The following is a 20,306-nucleotide window of genomic DNA, read 5'->3' as shown; positions in this document are numbered from 1 at the left end:
TCTCCATACAGCTAGTTCCTATTCCTAACGATTTTGGGCTGGCTATGGTGAGTCAGTGAATCAATCTACTCCTATCTCAGTAACCGGGAAGTCAAATACCAAGATTCACAGCTGTAGCTTTAAAAATACTTTGATAGCTCCCTAATAATGATTTATTTTCAAATAAAATCTTTCACCCACTATTTCGCCCTCTTAGAAGTTAAAATTTCCAAAAACAATGAAACACGTATATCTTTAGTTCTGCCTGACAAACCAAATGCCAATTTATGTATATCTAGTTTCAAAACTGCCTTAATTGCGAAACATTTTCAACATACTCTTTTATCCTCCATTTTATCCCCTTAGTGGTAGACCGAGCGAGGTGGCGCAGTGGTTCGACACTGGACTCGCATTCGGGAGGACGACGGTTCAATCCCGCGTCCGGCCATCCTGATTTAGGTTTTCCGTGATTTCCCTAAATCGCTCCAGGCAAATGCCGGGATGGTTCCTTTCAAAGGGCACGGCCGACTTCCTTCCCTGTCCTTCCCTAATCCGATGAGACCGATGACCTCGCTGTCTGGTCTTCCCGAAAACAACCAACCAACCTTAGTGGTAGAAATTCGAAAAATCGCTTCTTAAACGATGCATACAGTCTAATATCAACACCCTCCCACCATTTCAAGTTTGAATCCTTAGCGGTTAGGGCTGAGCGATGAAAAGTCAGCCAGCAATGACATCGTCTTTCATATGGCCTGAAGTCTGAAGACGTGCATATGGAGAACCACCATGAGAGATTATCACGGCTCCGTAATCTGGCACTTCGTTAACAGAACGTCCTTTCCAGCTTTCCCTGTCTGTGGGCAAAGTGGTTTCGTTAGCATACATAATTCTTCATTCGCCCTTCCGGATGACTGTATTGTACACTAGCAAGTGAGATTGGCGACCTATTAGACTGATATAATTATGGGTGGCAGTACTGAGTATTAATCCGCGTCTACAGATAAACATTCCTGGTTAATGTGTGGAGAAATACGTCGCGTAGTTTATTCCTCGCGTCCCGTCTCTGGGAATGCCTGACATTTGGCAGTGTCCACGAATGAGATTTCGCACGGCAGCCCGAAAGATCATAAAGAACATTTCAACTAACCAAACTTTGCTAGTGTATAACACAGTCATCCGGATGCGCATATGGAGTTCTGTATGCCAACGAAACCATTGTGTCCACAGACAAGACAAGCGGGAACGGACGGTCTGTCAAGGAAGTGGCAAATTATGGAGCCGCGATAACCTGTCATCGTGGCTGTCCACAAGCACGTCTTCAGACTTCAGGCCATTCATTTGCTTCCTTTTGATTTGGTTTAGCAGGAAGACAAAACGACAACGGTATTTGCCCCCAATTGCTTGCACGGAAACAAAGCTTATTATATGGTTCCTCTCCCTGTCACCCTAGCAACGCTGGCCAGCTTTCTTTAAGAATAGTAGGAGCCCCATTAATACAGATATGTTAGACATAATCTCTTCATGAATTAATGACACAAATGTTATGTGTCTTATGGCCTCAAGTGCTCCGTACTGAAAGATTAAATGTGATGCTAGGGGCATCTCTGTTCCCATTGTGTGCAAACGATTCCTGAAGTTCCTATGGCCAGTCATCAGACCTACTACGACTTTACTCTGCCTATTGTTTAAGTCCAGGATTACACAATTTCTGCTGAAGGATGGTTTCGGCACTATAAGCTTGCCGTTTTATTGGTTTTAGATCTTATTACAATATTCTACGTGCTACCTCCTGCTCCAACTACGTAGTTTTCATTTTCCCTTGACGTTAGTTGTGGTCATGACAGGGAGAGATGGCAATCGTAATAGCATCAGCTATATTACTGAATTTATAAAGTACTACGTAGTATCCTCTGTGCTGTTACCTTGAGAGACTTTGTCTGTGACAGGACATTTGTTTACTTTAAGAGAGTCAGAAAGTGAAGAGGCGTCCAGCGACAGAGGTAGAACTTGCTCTTAGCACTCTGTCAGGGAACAAAACTGAGTTCAGTATTCTAGTCCTGTGATGCAGGATGTGGCAAATATTAAGCTGATAAGAATAGATTTCTCTACCTGATGGGAGAATACTTAGAGGAAATATAGCCTATGCCATAGTGTTGTACAGGATTTTCACAAGTAATGTTACTTAATCGACGTGAAAACGCGTGTCATCTGAATTCTTCTGTCATCGAAAATAAATCATATAAAAAGAAGGAATCTACATTCCACATGAGAAATTCGGGGTGTATTGACATAACATCTCCGTTTCGGATTCCTTAAACTGACGAGTGTATGGCAGGGGTATAGCTGCAGTTAGTCCAAGTCGCGTCACATTGTGGGGAGGTAGAAGGGGCACATGACGTCTGGGGAAAGCCTTTGAAGACATCAGATGTGGAGGTTATTAATCGATCAATTAATTGTTTTGCATAATTCATTTATGAAAAGTAGTGCTGAACACAGCACCCTACTACTACCACCCAGGTACTATGGGCTTTAGAAAATTAATATGTGGTTCTGAAGGAGCTTTTAGATTTTTGTGATACAGAAATACGTCAAAGGTTCACTGGTCACACATGGCGTCATGAATTTTTCCCTGAAAGTGACAGATTCCAAAACAAAATGACGAATCTGCCAAAGCGTCGGTATTCCAAACGTCTGCCTTTCAAAAAGTGGTTCAAATGGCTCTGAGCACTATGGGACTTAACTTCTGAGGTCATAAGTCCCCTAGAACTTAGAACTACTTAAACCTAACTAACCTAAGGACATCACATACATCCATGCCCGAGGCAGGATTCGAACCTGCGAACCTGCGACCGTAGCGGTGACACGGTTCCAGACTGTAGCGCCTAGAACCGCTCGGCCACCCTGGCCGGCTCTGCCTTTCACCTGGTAATCAGTTCTCCATATTGACGCATATTTATTCGGTACTTCTGTTTTCACGCTGGAAATGGGAACTTTTTAGAGCGATTCGGTTCTGAAGCTAACAAGCTGGAGATGGCAGCGGGCAGGCAGAGTGCAATGAGTAGAAAGCACTTCTCGCTGTTCTCGTCCCAGTGCGCTGGAGTGAGCACACAGAGTTTAGGCAGGCGGGGAGGGGGCATTATCGACTGTTCGGTGTAGCAGCGGAGCCGGCTGTTTGCTGTGACGTAGTTGTGAATGGCGAGGGGTGGGGGGCTGGCGAGCTGCGCGGCGGGGTAGCGCAACAGGCTGCCGGCAGGCGGTGTGTCCGTCCGCCACGGAACTCCAGTTGTGCCGAGGTCGCTGCCAGCAACAGGCAGCTGCGGCTGGCGCATCTGCGCGCTTACCTTCTTTGCTCCCGCACGGCGGGCCGCATCCGACTGCTGCACTAGGCGGCGCTTGCACTGGTGGGCAGTTGCCACATTTTCCGACTCCGGTTTCCGCGGCAGTAGAAGAGGGAGAGTGCTATTACACATGCTTATTCGGTACGCTACACGGTGAACTGTACGAAACGAATTAAGTCTCGAAAGGAGAAGACAAACACATTAATTAAAGGTAAATAGTTAGACCGCTACAGTGTTTACGAGGAGAAAATCCGGGACTGCACAATGAAAATTTAGATTTCATTCTGTTGTTATTAGGCCAAATACAAACATAAATATGTCCTACGTGGAATTTTGTTACTAGGTGAAACGCGTCCCTTAGCGTTTCGTGCGTCAGCTCATCTTCAGGTGACTATTCAAAATTTATTATTATATTACCGTACTAAACTTAATTCAAATTTCGGGATGTCAGTGAAGTGAGATACTGCATATTGTTAGTAACATTTATCTCCCGGTCTTTGTGACGAACGATACGTATTTAGCGAAGTGATCCAGCCAAGCTTACACTTTAATGTAATGAAACGTCGGCAACAGTCACATCACTGACTTGCCGAAATTTGTAAATATGTCGATACTCAGTCTGGGACTGTGAAAAATTAATTTTGGAAGGTAAGTATTTCCTCATTATAGATTGACATGCATGTCACAGAATATATGAAACAGTCTGCATTTGTATTTCGTCAGGAAAATAATGTTGCTCTGTTTCAGTATGTCACTTCATATAACTATGGCGCGTACGTGTTTTGCGTACAAGGATGAGAATAAAACAGACTAAATGCTCTGGTATACACAAATTATTTTACCACACGAGACTGTGTCATTAGTTTTATCAAAACGTAACTGCTGCACCCAAAATTCTCAATTCTATACTTCTTATTCTGAAATTTTTCTGTGCAACTACCGTTTTTCTCCTATATTCCTCTTTCTAGTGAAAAGTTTAGTATTCATACATATTTTATTAGAACTCGTCATTCTGTCTCTTATTGCAAAGTTGTTCTGTTGACTTGTTTTCCTCGCCATTCCTTCTAACTTTTAGCATCCGTTTCTTCTCCAGTATTCACAGGGTCCATGTTACACTTCCATAGAAAATTGTGTTGCCAATGTACAACCTAAGCAATTCCTTCGCTAAACTTGGGTCAATTTTTTGTATTTTGAAAACTGTTTTCTTGCAGCAAACATTGTTTGGCTGCACCAATATACTTACAGTATCTTACTCAAAGTAATTTGCACGAAGATTCGACCATACTCAGAGGCGTAAAAACACTTGGAAAAGTCTGAGTGCTTATAGTTACCATAATATCATTTTCTTCTTGAGAGTAGTGTCGTGAACGGCTACTATACTTTGAATAAGACGGTAGATATATGTGTTACTGGAGAATGTAGTTGGCTGGTCAATGATGAAGCTGCAACTGCTCCATGAAAGCTTAATCCTCATATAAAGAAACCACTCTTTCTCTGTATAGATTAAGTGGAATCCATTGATGTGCTATTACAGCCTAATTAACGAAAATTTGATGATGAGTCTTCAAATAGATATCAAGAATCCATTCAGAAAAGAATAATAGTCCTCTTCCTAATAAAACTGGCAGAGTCTGGAGGTTCGTGCTACGAAACCAATTTTCATTAATGCAGACGATCTATAGGACTCTGTAGTACTTCGTAATAAGGAATCCAAGTTCCGATAGAACTACCTTTTGCGTATTAATCAGCTTGTATGTTTCAGACAACACTTCCCCGCATAAATTCGAACATATTCCAGTAATGATTCTTTACTATTATGGACTCATATTCTTGAGATCAAAATTTCAACAATGGTGGCTTGCAGCAATGCCTTAATATTAAAAAGACTCTCTTTCTAACATATCGATTCAGTTCTCTCACATCTTTCACAAAAGTGTCCGCTGCATGCCAGCATGCTGTTAACATGGGCATTTCACACAGTAATGCTACGAGCCCAATAGCGCTGAGGGTATTCACAAGCGTCTCTCTTTGAGTGTTAGGTATAATGAAGCAAATATTTCACGGAAGTTCATTACCTGGCTCCAGCTGCCAAAGACTGTGATGGTGGTGGTGGTGGTGGTGGTGGTGGTGGTGGTGTGTGTGTGTGTGTGTGTGTGTGTCTTTTTGCTGTGCTTTTCTGCATCTGTGCTGTGTGGTGAGTAGCAACTAACCTTTTCATAATATTGTTAAATATAAAATATTACAGTGTTTCATTCGCGTAAAGTAAACGGCGTCGACTTTTATCGTTTTATGTACGCTGTTTCATCTAGTATAATGGGATCCTGGAGCTCTACTGCTACACTTCGTGTTGAATGGTGTAACACGTGTTTTCTGTCAAAGAAGTTCGCGAGATTTGCCATAAAGGGTATGGGTAAATCAGCTGTATGTGCTGTGTAGAACCTTACAAGGTTTCAAGCAGGACATGGGAGTAACCTTCACCAAAGATCGTCAATTCAACTGGCGCAGCTATTCTCGATCTTCCTTCGTATAGAGACTTTTTTCCACACGACTCTGATCCTCTGCCTATTGGACATTAGTGAAGGATAGAAAAAATAAGTAAGAAATAAAGAAAATATATCAACACTAGTTGATGATCGATGACATATGAACATCCGATGACTTGGCCACTGTACGTCTGCTCCACTTTAAACACCATCACGAATTAAAACTAGTACAGTGTCTGGTGTCGAAAAAAATTTGATGCGCGCTGATGACCACGCTCTTTAGCGCCCGTAAACCTCAAACACACACACACACACCAAAATTTGATGGTTCCGATATCACTGTTACTGGAGGATCCACAAAGAATTCTAGTTTCTTTAGAAAACACATTTCTCACGGTTAATGTCCAGCTATCGTCAGTCAAAATGTCATGAGCAATAGGGCAGAAAAGAGGACACCAAAAATGATTTACTGGTACAATTGTGATTTTCCTGAATGCTAAACACAAATTTTTTGTATCTTGTATAGTCAGAATGTTACATGTAGATTTATCATTAAAACATCAGTTAGTGTAGTTTAATATGTTACTGAACTGAGATGCCAGGTTCAACTGCGCTGTAAATGCTACAACGAACTATCATGCCCTCTCATGGTTCTTTACCTTCTTCCTTGGCATAAAATATTAAACAAACTGAGAAAATGAAAATGACATTCATTGTAGCGAGTTAGATTGATAGGGGACGATCAAAAAGTTTCAGTTCGAAGGCCGTACAGTCCAGAAAAACAGTACGCCAGTCAGGCAAAATCGCGGTGGACATTGAGGCAATAATCCCACCGACACCCCATGTTGAAAATACGCGTGTGGTAAAACATCGTATCCTGCTGCTTGAGGAATTCCGTAACTGTCTGCTGCACATCCTCGTGTGAGAGCAATCGCCGACCCTTCAGAGCACTTTTTAAATAACCAAAGGCGTGATAATCGCATGTGGAGCGATTAGGTGTGTACGGTGGGTGCTCGACTATCTCTCACTTCATTTGGTGAAACTTCTGTGTTACAACATTTGAGATAACGGGACGTGCGTTATCATGAAGCAGAGCACCCCTTGGCGCACCATTCCACAACGATGGTTTTCGAGAAACATGCTGCCCCAAAGGCATATTTCATTCGCCGATGGACGTCTACCGATGTTTCTCCTACTGCAGCCAAGGAAAGTATAACAGAGCCGTGGGCCTGTTTGGAAGCATTTGGTAATAACGACGCCATAATCCGCGTTTTCGTATTCAACGGAAGTAGGTGGCGAAGGCACACTAGCCCCCTCGCGTACATGCCGGTGTTTATATACCCGCATCGGAATCGTGCGACGTAGCATCTATGCTATAGCAACGTACTCAAACGGAATTTCTTTTATCGCCCTTTATATTAAACAAACTGAGAAAGTGAAAACGACATTCACGATAGGAAATGAGATGTATAATATGATAATCACTCCAAAAGTTCCAGTGGTTGAGTCATTATGTCGATTTATTTTCAGAAGTGTGGAAAATATTGCTTGAAATTTTCTTTTCATTCGATGTTAAACGATTAAAGACACAGAAAAAATTAATTTACGAATTTGAAACATCCCGAAGAAGATGGAGGTTCCTTGTAACGTTGTCGTATAAATGACAGCAAACTTCGCAAACATTTTAAATTCGGAAAAGGTTTATCTGTGATCAACATGTATTTGTTACGTTTATCCAGAAATTTAGCTGAATCCCGTTAGCAGTTACGCCCGATTAAGAAACCTGTGGACAGAGAAAGAGGAAGTATCTCGTTTTTATGGTTCAAATAGCTCGGAGCACTATGGGACTTAACTGCTGTGGTCATCAGTCCCCTACAACTTAGAACTACTTAAACCTAACTAACCTAAGGACATCACACACATCCATGCCCGAGGCAGGATTCGAACCTGCGACCGTAGCGGTCACGCGGCTCCAGACTGTAGCGACTAGAACCGCACGGCGACTCCGGCCGGCAATCTCGTTTTTATATCTAAGAATAACTTCATGCTCGACCTGAGATTCAGAGCAAAATATGATGATGATTCGTCTAATAGAAAGTTAGACAGCCGTTCTGACGCAAAACTGCTGCACTTCGGAGTTGCACGGCTGCTACATCTCCTTGGTGCCGGTCGGATTGGCCGAGCGGTTCTAGGCGCTTCAGTTTGGAACCGCGCGACCGCTACGGTCGCAGGTTCGAATCCTGCCTCGGGCATGGATGTGTGTGATGTCCTTAGGTTAGTTAGGTTGAAGTAGTTCTAAGTTCTAGGGGACTGATGACCATAGATGTTAAGTCCCATAGTGCTCAGAGCCATTTGAACCATCTCCTTGGTACACGATCTGAGTTTGTAGACACAAGTACGCACTCACAGCGTACAAATTCCGGAAGTGTACGTGGCGCCTTCTGTACCACCCGTCAGCATCCGACAGGTGGAGGTGAATGTTCACGCCTCACAGTGGTTGTGGTTTAGCTGTTCTTATGCTAGTCGACGGCGTACCCCGATCTTCCGAGTAATATAACAGGAAGCTTGAGTGATCTTATCCAGGTGACTGCATTCTGCTATTCTGCAGTTGAATATTACCATGTCTGCTGGATTTGTAACTGACTGCGTTTGATCAAAGATAAAAGACACACCCCTCGTCTGCTGCTACAGAGCATCATTTGGAATGACGGGAAGAACAGTCTGCTCCACAGCACTTGCGTCTTGCATAGCGTTATACAGAACTGGCAAAACGTTTCTCACATCTCCAGTTACAAAATCGTCCTAAAGCTTTTGCTATTTGGTAAATGTGAGCCCTCATTTAAAGACTATGAAGAACTAAATATTTTGATGCATCGATCATGTTCTCATCTCTTCTGCAAAAGAAAAAAACGGAAATAACCAAGCCACCGGGCCCAAAGGACGACGACATGTTGACCTGCCATGTCACATAGATGTGTTATGGGGGGGCATGCGGTCAGCACGAAACTCTCCCTGCTTCTCGTTCAAAGAAACTCCTCTGTTGGCCTAACATGGTTGAGTGCATCACACTCCACTCGTCAGGACATGACAAAATCCGGACAGTACCGAGAACTGAACTCGGGACTTCTGCATGTGAGTCAGACACCTTCGTAACTCGTCTATAGTAGCGTACTTATACTGTGTCCACTGACATTAATGCGACCATCGTCGAAAGCCTGAATGACCATCTTTTCCAGAGCGGACTGCTGCGAGATGTGCTCTAAGAGTATCAGTGAGGCTCCGGAAGATACCGACAGGGATGTGGAGCTACTCTGACTCAGGTGTCGTGCCCGCCTGCTGTATGTTTCTCAACTGAGGATCCATGACACGAACAGTCCGATCGCGGTGGTCCCAAAGATTCTCGACTGATTTTAAATCTGGGGAGTGTGGAAGCCAGTGTAGTAAGGTTAACTCATTTTGATGCTCTTGGAACCACGCACGTACACTGTGAGCTGTCTAACACGTTGCATTATCCTGCTGGTAAATGCCATCATACCGAGGAAAAACAAACTGCACATAGAGGGAGACGTGGCCTCCAAAGACAGGTGCATGCTTATGTTGTTATAATGTGCCTTCCACACGGAGTCATCCAGGGAATGCAACGAAACATTCCGCAGACAATAACGCTCCCTCCTCCGGCCTAGATACTTCCGACTATTGCCGTGGAGTGTTTACTTTCAGACGTTTCACGCTGTATACGCCAACGCCCATCTTCCCAATGGAGCACAAAACGTGATTCATCTGCAATGGCCACCTGTCGCCACTCAATGGACGTCCAACCGGAGGAACAGCAGTCGGCATAGGTTCAAAATCAGGCGCGTGCAACGGAGGCCCGTACGCAACAACGTTCGCTGAACCCTGTTGATAGCGCCTTGGCTCACGTGGGCGATCCTTCACGTCTATTCGTTCGCACACATCTCCGCAGTCGTCGTTCACTCCTGTCATCTGACTCGTGGTGCTCCACAGTTGCCTTGGAGCGGTTTTTGGATAGTGCCATTTTGTCACGCATGGCAACGCGAACAGTTTACAAACTTAGCCGTATGGGAAATGCTCCCACTCTTGGCCCAAAAGCCAAGGGTCATGTCCGTGGACATAAGATAAATCGCTCCGTTTCTTCATTACGACATCGACTGCACTGTTTTCCACGTCCCCCAACACGCTTTGTGTTCCCTCCGCGGCTAGTGCGGCTGCGTGGCTTTTGTGAGTGGTTATTTCGCGTTGACGTCGAACATAGGCGGCGGTCTCATTAATGAGACTAGACCGTGTACTTACTGGCCAAGTATGTATATCTATCGAAAAGACACAGCGACGTCTAAAATAATGGCTAGGTTGTAACTGTCTTTCCACAGTGTGATGCTAGCCTATGGATACGAACGAAGGCTATTTAAGATACATTTAAAAATAGTAGGAAAAAGTAAGGACCTTACTTCTTTAAAAAATTTATAGGCTCCGATCACTATCATTTCTATGACCAGACTTGTATGCTTATATTTGTTTACCTAGCCATCAGAGATTGATTGCGACATTTAAATCTATGGAAACATTTAACATCGATACACATAAAAAATTAAAACATATTGTAAGAGACACAAAATTATCAACTGAAACATTATGACCACTCTCCAGTGCTAGATCGAATGCAACCTGGTAATGTTGCAACCATGCAGTAAGGGAAGTACCGAGTGGTTATAATGAAAGTGCAGCTATTCAGGGATGTCCAGTGTGTGTTCTGATTATCGTATGCCAGTGAAACTTGGTACATACGCTAATAGGTTAATGAGGAACCAATTTACACTGGGTAAAAATTAGTTCCAGTTCTGGCCACCAGGTGGAAGTCTGGCGCTCTACAGCATCCCATCGAGCTGCCTGGCGCCCATACTGAACAAATTGTGCCAACAGCTGTTAATAATACAATCACTATTATGCCTTTCTCACTTGTTTGACCATTTCTGCCCAAGCCGTGTCATTAATCCATTACATAAGAAAACATTTTAATATGTCTTTCTTGCAGACATAGTGCAGATTTTCACCTGCTGGCCAAAAGTGGTACTAACATTTTTCCCAGTGTAAATCGTTTACGCATTAACACTTAAGAACTTCTACCAAGTTCCGCTGCCATACGATAATTACTTTCCACACTGGACCTGTGCGATCTTCTGCACATTAATTGTAACCACCCAGTATGTAAGATAATCAGAGACGAATGGGGAACAATTTTAATGACAATACGGACAGAAAATGAGGGAATCGACTGAGACAAGCGGATTTCACAGACGCCTTATTGTTATGGCCCGACACCTCTGAACCAGCATCTAGGAAATGGCGTAGCTGATGGCTGTTCACATTGTACTGTCATAAGAATCTTTGGAAAGTGACGGAAGTACGGGGAATGTAAGAGTAGTGACAAGGCGTTTAAAGTCCTTACCTCAACTAATAATGTTGAAGTCGGAGGCTTCCCCACCCTGTGAAGAAGGTTAGGTGGCGATTTGTTGAGGATCTGACGACAGAGTACAATACTGGTGCGTAAACAAGTGTTTCGGAGCACACTGTTCAGTGTACATTGTTGAGCGTGAGGCTCAGTCGGAGGCTTCCCTGCCCTGTGAAGCAGGGTAGGCGGCGATTTATTGAGGATCTGATCACAGAGTACAATACTGGTGTGTAAACAAGTGTTTCGGAACACACTGTTCAGCGTTCATTGTTGAGCATGAGGCTCCACAGCAGATGACCATTATCCTGTTCTTATGTTAAACCAATGACATTGTCAGTTAAAATAGCAGTGGGTACCGGATCATCGCTTGGACCGTAGATCACTAGGAACACATCGCCTGATCGGATGAAGGGCGGTTCTTGTTACATCAGATCGTATCCGGATCGCCGTTATGGAGGCGAACGGCTGCCCGAAACATGCACTACGCCACGGCGCAGTCTGGTAGGAATAGTGTCATGCTGTGGGGGACATTGAGTCTGGGGCCTCTATGAATCATAAGGTAGTAAGCGAAGGCATCATGTCGCCTCTGGACTACACGAAAATTATTGCGGACTGCGTTCCTTCATGTCCGCTGTCTTCCCTGATGACGACTGCATCATCCAGCAGGGCCTCATCTGTATCCAACGAAGTGCGACTGAGAGGCAGTCAGGTACCAGCTCTGCAGTCGCAAATCACCAACACGTAATCTGTGAAATTTGCGGTACCTGATGCCACATAGTTTTGGAAACCCGTCAGTTACATATCGAATCCATACCACACACAATAATTACTGTATTGAGTGACAAGAGAAGTAGCGTTTACCAAAAACAACAGAAGCTTTGGGTAGTGGAGGATGCTCGTACTGGCAAAGGAAACTTTGGTTCAGGATGCATCACACTTTCCAGGAGCATCTTACGAACACGTGTTTGTCTTCAGTGGTTAGAAGAAACTGCACCTCACTTGGGTATTCATTGTCGCCCTATCTGTATGTTTATGAACAAATGCTGTAAATGGCAAATGTGGATAAATGTTTAAAATGTGTGGAGAATGTAATGTAAAAAGATAAGAAGGGAAAAAGAAAGATACACGCGTGCGTGTGCGTGTCTGTGTGTGTGTGTGTGTGTGTGTGTGTGTGTATGTGTGTGTGTAGGCACTTGGGACCAGTGACGTTCAAATCACTCTATGCGCATACGATTTAGGTAACTCATAGTCCCACTAATTAGATTAGTACGAATGCTGGGATGGTTTCATTTTGAAGGACATTGCGTGGTTTCTTACCGATAGTTGTGAAATTAAGCGCAAAAACTATAACATTAGGAGTGCAATGTGAATTCCACCGTTAAATGCAATGAAGAGAGCAGATAGCTGGAAACAGTACATTGATGGCCTCTATGAGGCGGAGGACTTGTCTGTGACGTGACGGAGGAAGAAACAGGATTCGACAAGTATTAGAAAGGCGATACAGTATTAGAATCAGAATTTAAAAGAGCTTTGGCAGTTGATATCAAACAAAGCAAAAGGGATGGATAAAATTCCATCAGACTTTCTAAAATCGTTGGGGGAAGTGGTAACAAAACGACTATTCATATTTGCGTGTGGGCTGTATGAAACTGGCGATGTATCATTAGACATTCTGAAAAACATCTACTCAATTCTGTAACAGAAGACAAGTGAGAAAATTATAGCACCATCAGCTTAGCGTATCATGAATCCAAATTGGGACATGTATAGTATACAGAACAATGGAGAAGAAAATTGAAGATCTCTCAGATGACCAGTTTGGCTTCAGGAAAGGCGAAAGCATCAGAGAGGCAGTTCTGCCATTGTAGTTGATAAAGAAAGCGAGACTGAAGAAAAATCAAGACATTCATAAGATTTGTAGAACTGAAAACGGTGTTCGACAAGATGTTCGAATTTCTGTGAAAAATAAGCAGAAGTTGTAGGGAAAGCAGGGTAATATACAAGAATCAAGACGGAACAAGACTGGAAAACCAAGAACGAAGTGCTGGGTTTAAAAAGGGTGTAGGATGAGGATGTAGTCTTTCGCTCCTATTGTTCAGTCTGTACATCGAAGAAGCAATGGTGGAAATACAGGAAAGGCACACGAGCGGAATTGCAATTAAAGCTGAAAGGATATCAACAATAAGATTCGCTGATGACGTTACATCCTGGGAAAAAGTGAAGACGAATTACAGATTATGTTGAATGGAATGAACAGTCTAATGAGTACACAATATGGCTTTAGAGAAAATCGAAGAAAGACGAAAGAAATGAGAACTAGAAGAAATGAGAAAAGCGAGAAGCTTATCATAATTGGGGATCGCGATGGAGACGGAGTTAAGGAATTCTGCTTCTTAGGCAGCAAAATAACCCATTATGGACGGAGGAAGGAGGACATAAAAAGCAAACCAGCACAACGAAAAAGGGCATTCCTGCGTAAGATGAATAAATTTCCGAGACTGTACTTTCGGAGCACAGCATTGTATGGTAGAGAAAAAAATACTGCAGGAAAACCGGAACAGAAGAGAATAATTTGAGATGTGAAGCTATAGAAGAACGTTGAAAATTAGGTCTGATAACACAAAGAGTGAGGTGGTTATCCGCAGAATCGGCGAAGAACGAAACGTATACAAAACAGCGACAAGAGGAAGGAACAGGATGGTAGGACATATGTTAAGGCTTCTGAGAATAATTTCCATGGTACTAGAGGGAGGACGACGGTTCAATCCCGCGTCCGGCCATCGTGATTTAGGTTTTCCGTGATTTCCCTAAATCGCTACAGGCAAATGCCGGGATAGTTCCTTTGAAAGGGCGCGGCCGACTTCCTTCCCCGTCCTTCCCTAAACCGATGAGACCGATGACCTCGCTGTTTGGTCTCTTCCCCCAAACAATCCAATCCAATCCTACTAGAGGGAGCTGTAGACGGTAAAAGCTGCAGAGGAAGAAAGCGCTTGCAATACATCCAACAAGTAAGTGAGGACGCAGGTTGCAGTTGCTACACTGACATGTAAAGATTGGCACAGAATAGGAATTCGTAGCTGTTCGCATCAAACCAGTCAGAAGACTGATGACTCAGAAAATAATGATTGTGATTGTCATGCTTGTGCTTCGATGACAGAAGTTTCATGTTCATCCTCGTTCCGTCTCTTGTTTGCACGACCTAGGGGTTTTTCATCCAGACAGAAAAATAAAAAAGTAAACTGTAAAATACATTTGACATATGGTGGGGTCTGCGTAGTATGGTTCGGTTGCACAGGCAGATTGTCTATTGGATTAGATTAGATATTCTATTAAATTTGTAAGATACATGCAGGAAAAGCCCTTGAGAGTGCGGAGCGTTAGGAAAACAGACATACACAGCTGCCCATTTAAACCTTCAGTACCGGAGAAGGATTAGCAAATATGGAAGTTTTACTTCTTGGACGTACAGAACATAGTAGTGTAGGGAAGCAGCCTACTCACGCCTTATAAAATTCACATCAGTCTTTCCATTGTGTGCCTGCCAGTCCGCTGTAACTAGCTCTGACGTCATAAATATTGCGCAATACTTTAAAATGAAGTAAATAACCTGAAACGTTTCTAGCATGTCAGGAGTAATACAAAATCAATATGTGTTGGATATCAGTTCAATAACTAACCATTTTCGAAATTTGGATGTTTTTCTGTAAAAATCATTGGCGCAACAGAAAAGAACTAGAAGCTTAAAAATTTATATTTAGATTCCTTTTGCATAATAATTTAGTAGAAACAGTATTCTGGATCTCACAAAATTTTTGTTGAAATTCATGATTTTCTGGTTTTTGTCTTAGAAATTAAGGAAGCAAGATATTCAGTAGGCGAATATATAAAGCTAGGATGTTTAAATTTAAGTAGAAGGGAGATCCGCTATAATCATAAAAATGTGAGAAGTTTCAACAGAATAACTATACAACTATAGCTATAGCATGTCTCCAAAGAGCAAGTTCAGAGCTTGTGTACTGCGTGCAGTGTAATTAAATTAATTCTCTCGCCCAAAATATTTGACTTAGCCACGTCAGACTTTTATTATGATTACTTACCTGTGTGCTGATTGCTTATTTAAATTGAGAGCTTCATCGGCCATCAGCAAAGAAAGCAATGATTTATTCGATAGCTTGAAGTGATACATTACTAGCCCAGCGGCTAGTCGGAAGAGCAGAATTGATCAGGCGTTCCCTTAGCCGTCCGCACCGCGGCTTTATATGTAAGAACGCTGTGTGAGAAAAAGAAGGCCCCAATTCTCTCCAGATGCTGATTAGAGCACCACTTGTGCCGGGAGTCGCGTCGCGTAGCATCGGTATCTTTGCTATAAACAGCCTCGGATGCTGTAATAAGTTACTCGGGATACGCGTAACCATGAAATCGTTTTCGAGTGAAGTGTTAATTCTGGGATGACTTTAATGATCTATCTTCAGTTTGCGTAAGTCGTATTTTCACGTGCCGCCGCAGGACAGACATTCTACCATTATTTCAAAATGGCTCTGAGCACTATGGGACTTAACATCTGTGGTCATCAGTCCCATAGAACTTAGAACTACTTTAACCTAAGAACAACACACACATCCATGCCCGAGGCAGGATTCGAACCTGCGACCGTAGCAGTCGCGCGGTTCCGGACTGAGCGCCTAGAACCGCTAAACCACCGCGGCCGGCTACAATTATTTAGCGTGGTGTTTGATGAACATTATCATCAAATTATGGCGAGCATTCACTTAAACATTTAATTTGAACAGTTATAGTGGCATCAGCGCATTAGACTCTGAACTGCTCTGGTAGTTGGATTGTGTGGATTCTTTTTGGTCTGTGACTTTCAGAATATAGTGAACATTTTAGAGAGAATGGTTTTTGATTATAAATCCCAGACAATCTCCTAATTCCTCAGAGCTATAAGCTGTAGCTATAAATGTATTTCTCAGATGAAGTGGGCACTAGGAATTCTAATTACAGGCTTTACGTTTTGCTAATCACTTTCTGGTTGCCAATATTGTAGTTAGAGAGCCAGTGTTGAGAACGGCAAACAGCATAAATACAAAACATTTATTCTATTATTCCACCCACCGCCCCACAGTAGGAAGAGTATGTGATTGTATGTGTCGGTGTTTGGATGGCGGGGTTCATGCACTAAGCGGAGTTCAGTGCACAGAGCCGCCATCTGTGGCAAGACCAATGACTAACTGATTCGAAGTGAGCTTGGGTGATAAATACGGGTATATCTTTCCATGCCCACCTCTGTAGCCGATGGCCAACGAAAGAGATCCTCATGGGGGGTACCTGGGTTCGATTCCTGGTACTGCAAAGGATTTTCCCTGGGTGGAATGGCCGGACGGCGGTGCACTCAGCTCCGTGATGCCAATTCAGGAGCTACCTGACTGAGAGCAGGCAGCTCCAAGATCGAAATGCTGAAATGTGGTGCGCTGACCCCATGCTGCTCCATATCGCATCCGATGATGAATGCTGTGGAGCCCACGATATTCGGTAGACTACAGCATTGTAGCGGTTGCCAGAGTTGATAAACCGTAGTGACTCAGAAGTACCATTCTGTTGGCAACTCATGATCAGATATTTCAGAGGCCAGGTAAAAGTCATGGGATACCTCCTTTTTCGGGGCGTAACGCAGCATGGATTCGAGAAGTCGCTGGAAGTACCCTGTAGAAATACTAAGCCATGCTGCCTCTATAGCCGTCCTTAATTGTATGTCGTCGTACATTCCACATTTATTTCTGCGGTTACATCACGCATTATTGCTTGTCTGTTAGCACTGACTACTCGACGCAAACGCCACTGTTTTCGGTAGTTAAGTGAATGCCGTCGGCCACTGCGCGGTGAGAGGTAACACCTAAATTTGATATTCTCGGCATACTCTTGACGTTGTGGATCTCGAAATATATAATTCCCTAAAGATATCCGAAATCTAATGTCTCATGCGTCTAGCCCCAGCTACTAATATGTTAACTGTCGCCCTTCGGCCATAAACACATCGGAAACTTTTTCATTTCAATCACATGACAGCTCCGCCAATACACTGCGTTGGTACGTGATAGTACCGTCATCTGTGTATGTACATATCGCTATCCCATAACTTTTGTCACCTCATTGCAGGTCATGAGAGCACTATCGCCACGCAATCTTCCACATTGTTGAAAGATTATGTCACTGAGGTCTTGAAGATAGGGCACAGTCCTCATCCTTTATACTTCATAAATGAGACGCACCATGCCAAACGTACCAGCTATGCGAACCAAGGGTGATCACGTTGTGATCCCGAAGCCACATCATGCCATCACGGCACCTGCTGAGTCAGTATACACTAACGAATACAATCCGATAACGTTCGTTCTCCTCGCAGCCCTCACACACAGAAATGTACATTGTGTTACTGTTCGGAAATCGCCGGCAGGCGTGGCCGAGCGGTTCTAGGCGTTACAGTCAGGAACCACGCGACCGCTACGGTCGCAGGTTCGAATCCTGCCTCGGGCATGGGTGTGTGTGATATCCTTAGGTTAGGTTTAATTAGTTCTAAGTTCTAGGGGACTGATGACCTGCCGGCCGGTGTGGCCGTGCGGTTAAAGGCGCTTCAGTCTGAAACCGCGTGACCACTACGGTCGCAGGTTCGAATCCTGCCTCGGGCATGGATGTGTGTGATGTCCTTAGGTTAGTTAGGTTTAATTAGTTCTAAGTTCTAGGCGACTGATGACCTCAGCAGTTGAGTCGCATAGTGCTCAGAGCCATTTGAACTGATGACCTCAGAAGTTAAGTCCCATAGTGCTCAGAGCCGTTTTTTGTTCGAGAAACAAGGACTACATGAGACCAGTACTGTGTCTAGTACTGTCGCTTTTCGTTTGACTATCAGCGTGCTTACCTTCGATACAATTGTTGCCGTGATAGCAGTCCGTGGTATCCAAAATTTAAATGGCTCCAGCACTATGGGACATAACATCTGAGGTCAACAGTCCCCTATAACTCATAACTACTTAAACCTAACTAACCTAAGGACATCACACTCATCCATGCCCGAGGCAGGGTTCGAACCTGCGACCGTAGCAGCAGCGTGGTTCCGGACTGAAGGGCCTAGAACCGCTAGGCCACAGCAGCCGGCCCGTGGTATCCAAGAGTCGTTGTGCCGTCCGAGTGGGAAGTTGTGTAAACGACACAATTCACTGACTGAAGGTATGTGACATGGCAGCATGATTCTGCATGATTGGTCGTGAGATCCTGACCAACGTGGATCGTTAGACTTCAGTCTCGATAGGCTGTAAAGCTACCGCATTTGCTGGTACAGGTTACCGCTGTTACACGTAGCCGGCCGCGGTGGTCTAGAGGTTCTAGGCGCTCAGTCCGGAACCGCGCGACTGCTACGGTCGCAGGTTCGAATCCTGCCTCGGGCATGGATGTGTGTGATGTCCTTAGGTTAGTTAGGTTTAAGTAGTTCTAAGTTCTAGGGGACCGATGACCACAGATGTTAAGTCCCATAGTGCTCAGAGCCATTTTGAAATTTGTTACACGTAGCTTCATTCAGTCTTCTCACAAATAGCATTCAAGTGCGATTTGTCAATGCGTAGTCTTTCCTTATATACATGCCTTAGATGGTGTTACTCAGCTACTAGTTTGTGAAACTGTACTGAAACGATATTCACATTAATATCCAAGTATGGAGTACACTTCATGTTTTTTGTATACCTCCTCCATGGTTTTCCAATTTTAATGGCTAGTAGTGTACATGCTACATATTATCGAAAAAACTAAAGTGCTACAGTTCCTTCCACGGATCATAACTGAAATGGGACAGAAGGTTTTAAACATATTTTCATTCAGAATGTAGTACAGAAACGAAACTTACCACGCAGGTAAACTAATGCATTATAAAATGCATAAAATAATTCCTAGACTATTGTAGCTAACAAAAAGTTATCTTACGCAGTTCACATAATGGCGCTGAAGAAGCGGAGAAGTTATGTACTACTTTGGTATCGCGTTTTGTGATACTGTTGGTTCTGCTAACAAATTTATAAATTGGTTTAAATGAGTTCGAGACGAATAAAGCTTGTAGGCTTCTCTTAAATTGTATATTATTAGCAGCTAAGCTTTCGTGATTGTCGGCAAGATATTTAAAATGTCTCTTCCTCAATAATGATCTCTTTTTCAGAACGCAAGTAAGAGATTTTAAAGCCTTTTGTGAACGGTTCTTATTCAAATATTGACGAGCGGAGAAATGCTCATGTCGGAGCACAAGAAAGGTGAATACGTTCCTCCTTAACAGACTCTGAGAGAAAAGTGGGGAACCAACAGCTTAAATCCTCGTACCGCTTTCCTCGCTAAAACCTTTGAGGTGCGAACATATTCGCACTCTTTTAACAATGATCATTTTAAACCTTTTTACCCAGCCACTCTTTGTAGAGAAGCCTTCATACTCAGCAGCTCCCTCACTGCCACTGTCTGTATATATCTCTCTCCCATTGTCCCTTTTTTTCCCATTGCAGTACATCCCACTGCCACTGTTTCCTCTGTCAATTATTCTGTCTCCTTTTGTCTTTTTTTCCCACGGCCATTGTCTCCACCAGACCTCAGAAGCTCATAAATTCTGGGCAGTCCAACTTATGTTTTCTCCTGTACCCGCGTGTTTAAAATTTAGCCCAGAATGTGCACTCCTCTATACCTTCATGTTAATGTTCGTCGGCCTCTCAGAGTCCATACGCCACAAGCCTATTTATGGCCTCCACTCACCTGCATTTTTCATTTCCACTGTCCCCTCTCTCTATTGCTCTTACTGCTTCTATCTCCGCCCATCCCTCTTTCTCCTTTACTGCCACTATCTCTCACTGACCACCGACACTTCCTTCCTCTTTGGTTCCCACTGCTATTGCCTTCATCCATCTCTTCTTTTTCACTGCCACTTTCTTTTTCACACCATCACTGTCTCTTCTCTCTTTCTTCTCTCTTCATCATCATCCGTCATCATTGTCTCTCCGCTGCTCCCTATCGCAC

General features: G+C 43.6%; 1 protein-coding gene across 1 annotated transcript in view; it reads left to right on the top strand.

Moving 5' to 3' along the window:
- Positions 1-3,277: 3,277 nt before the first annotated feature.
- The window catches only part of LOC126203385 (rabphilin-3A), a 1,010,032-nt gene continuing 993,003 nt past the window's right edge, over positions 3,278-20,306 (top strand). Inside the window, exon 1 of the mRNA XM_049937683.1 lies at positions 3,278-3,528. The gene's annotated coding sequence lies outside the window, so the exon portion shown is untranslated. The remainder of the gene's footprint in view (positions 3,529-20,306) is intronic.

The sequence above is a fragment of the Schistocerca nitens genome, chromosome 9 (genome assembly GCF_023898315.1).
Source record: "Schistocerca nitens isolate TAMUIC-IGC-003100 chromosome 9, iqSchNite1.1, whole genome shotgun sequence".
NCBI classification, from domain to species: domain Eukaryota; kingdom Metazoa; phylum Arthropoda; class Insecta; order Orthoptera; family Acrididae; genus Schistocerca; species Schistocerca nitens.
This window is presented reverse-complemented; position numbering and strand designations above follow the sequence as displayed.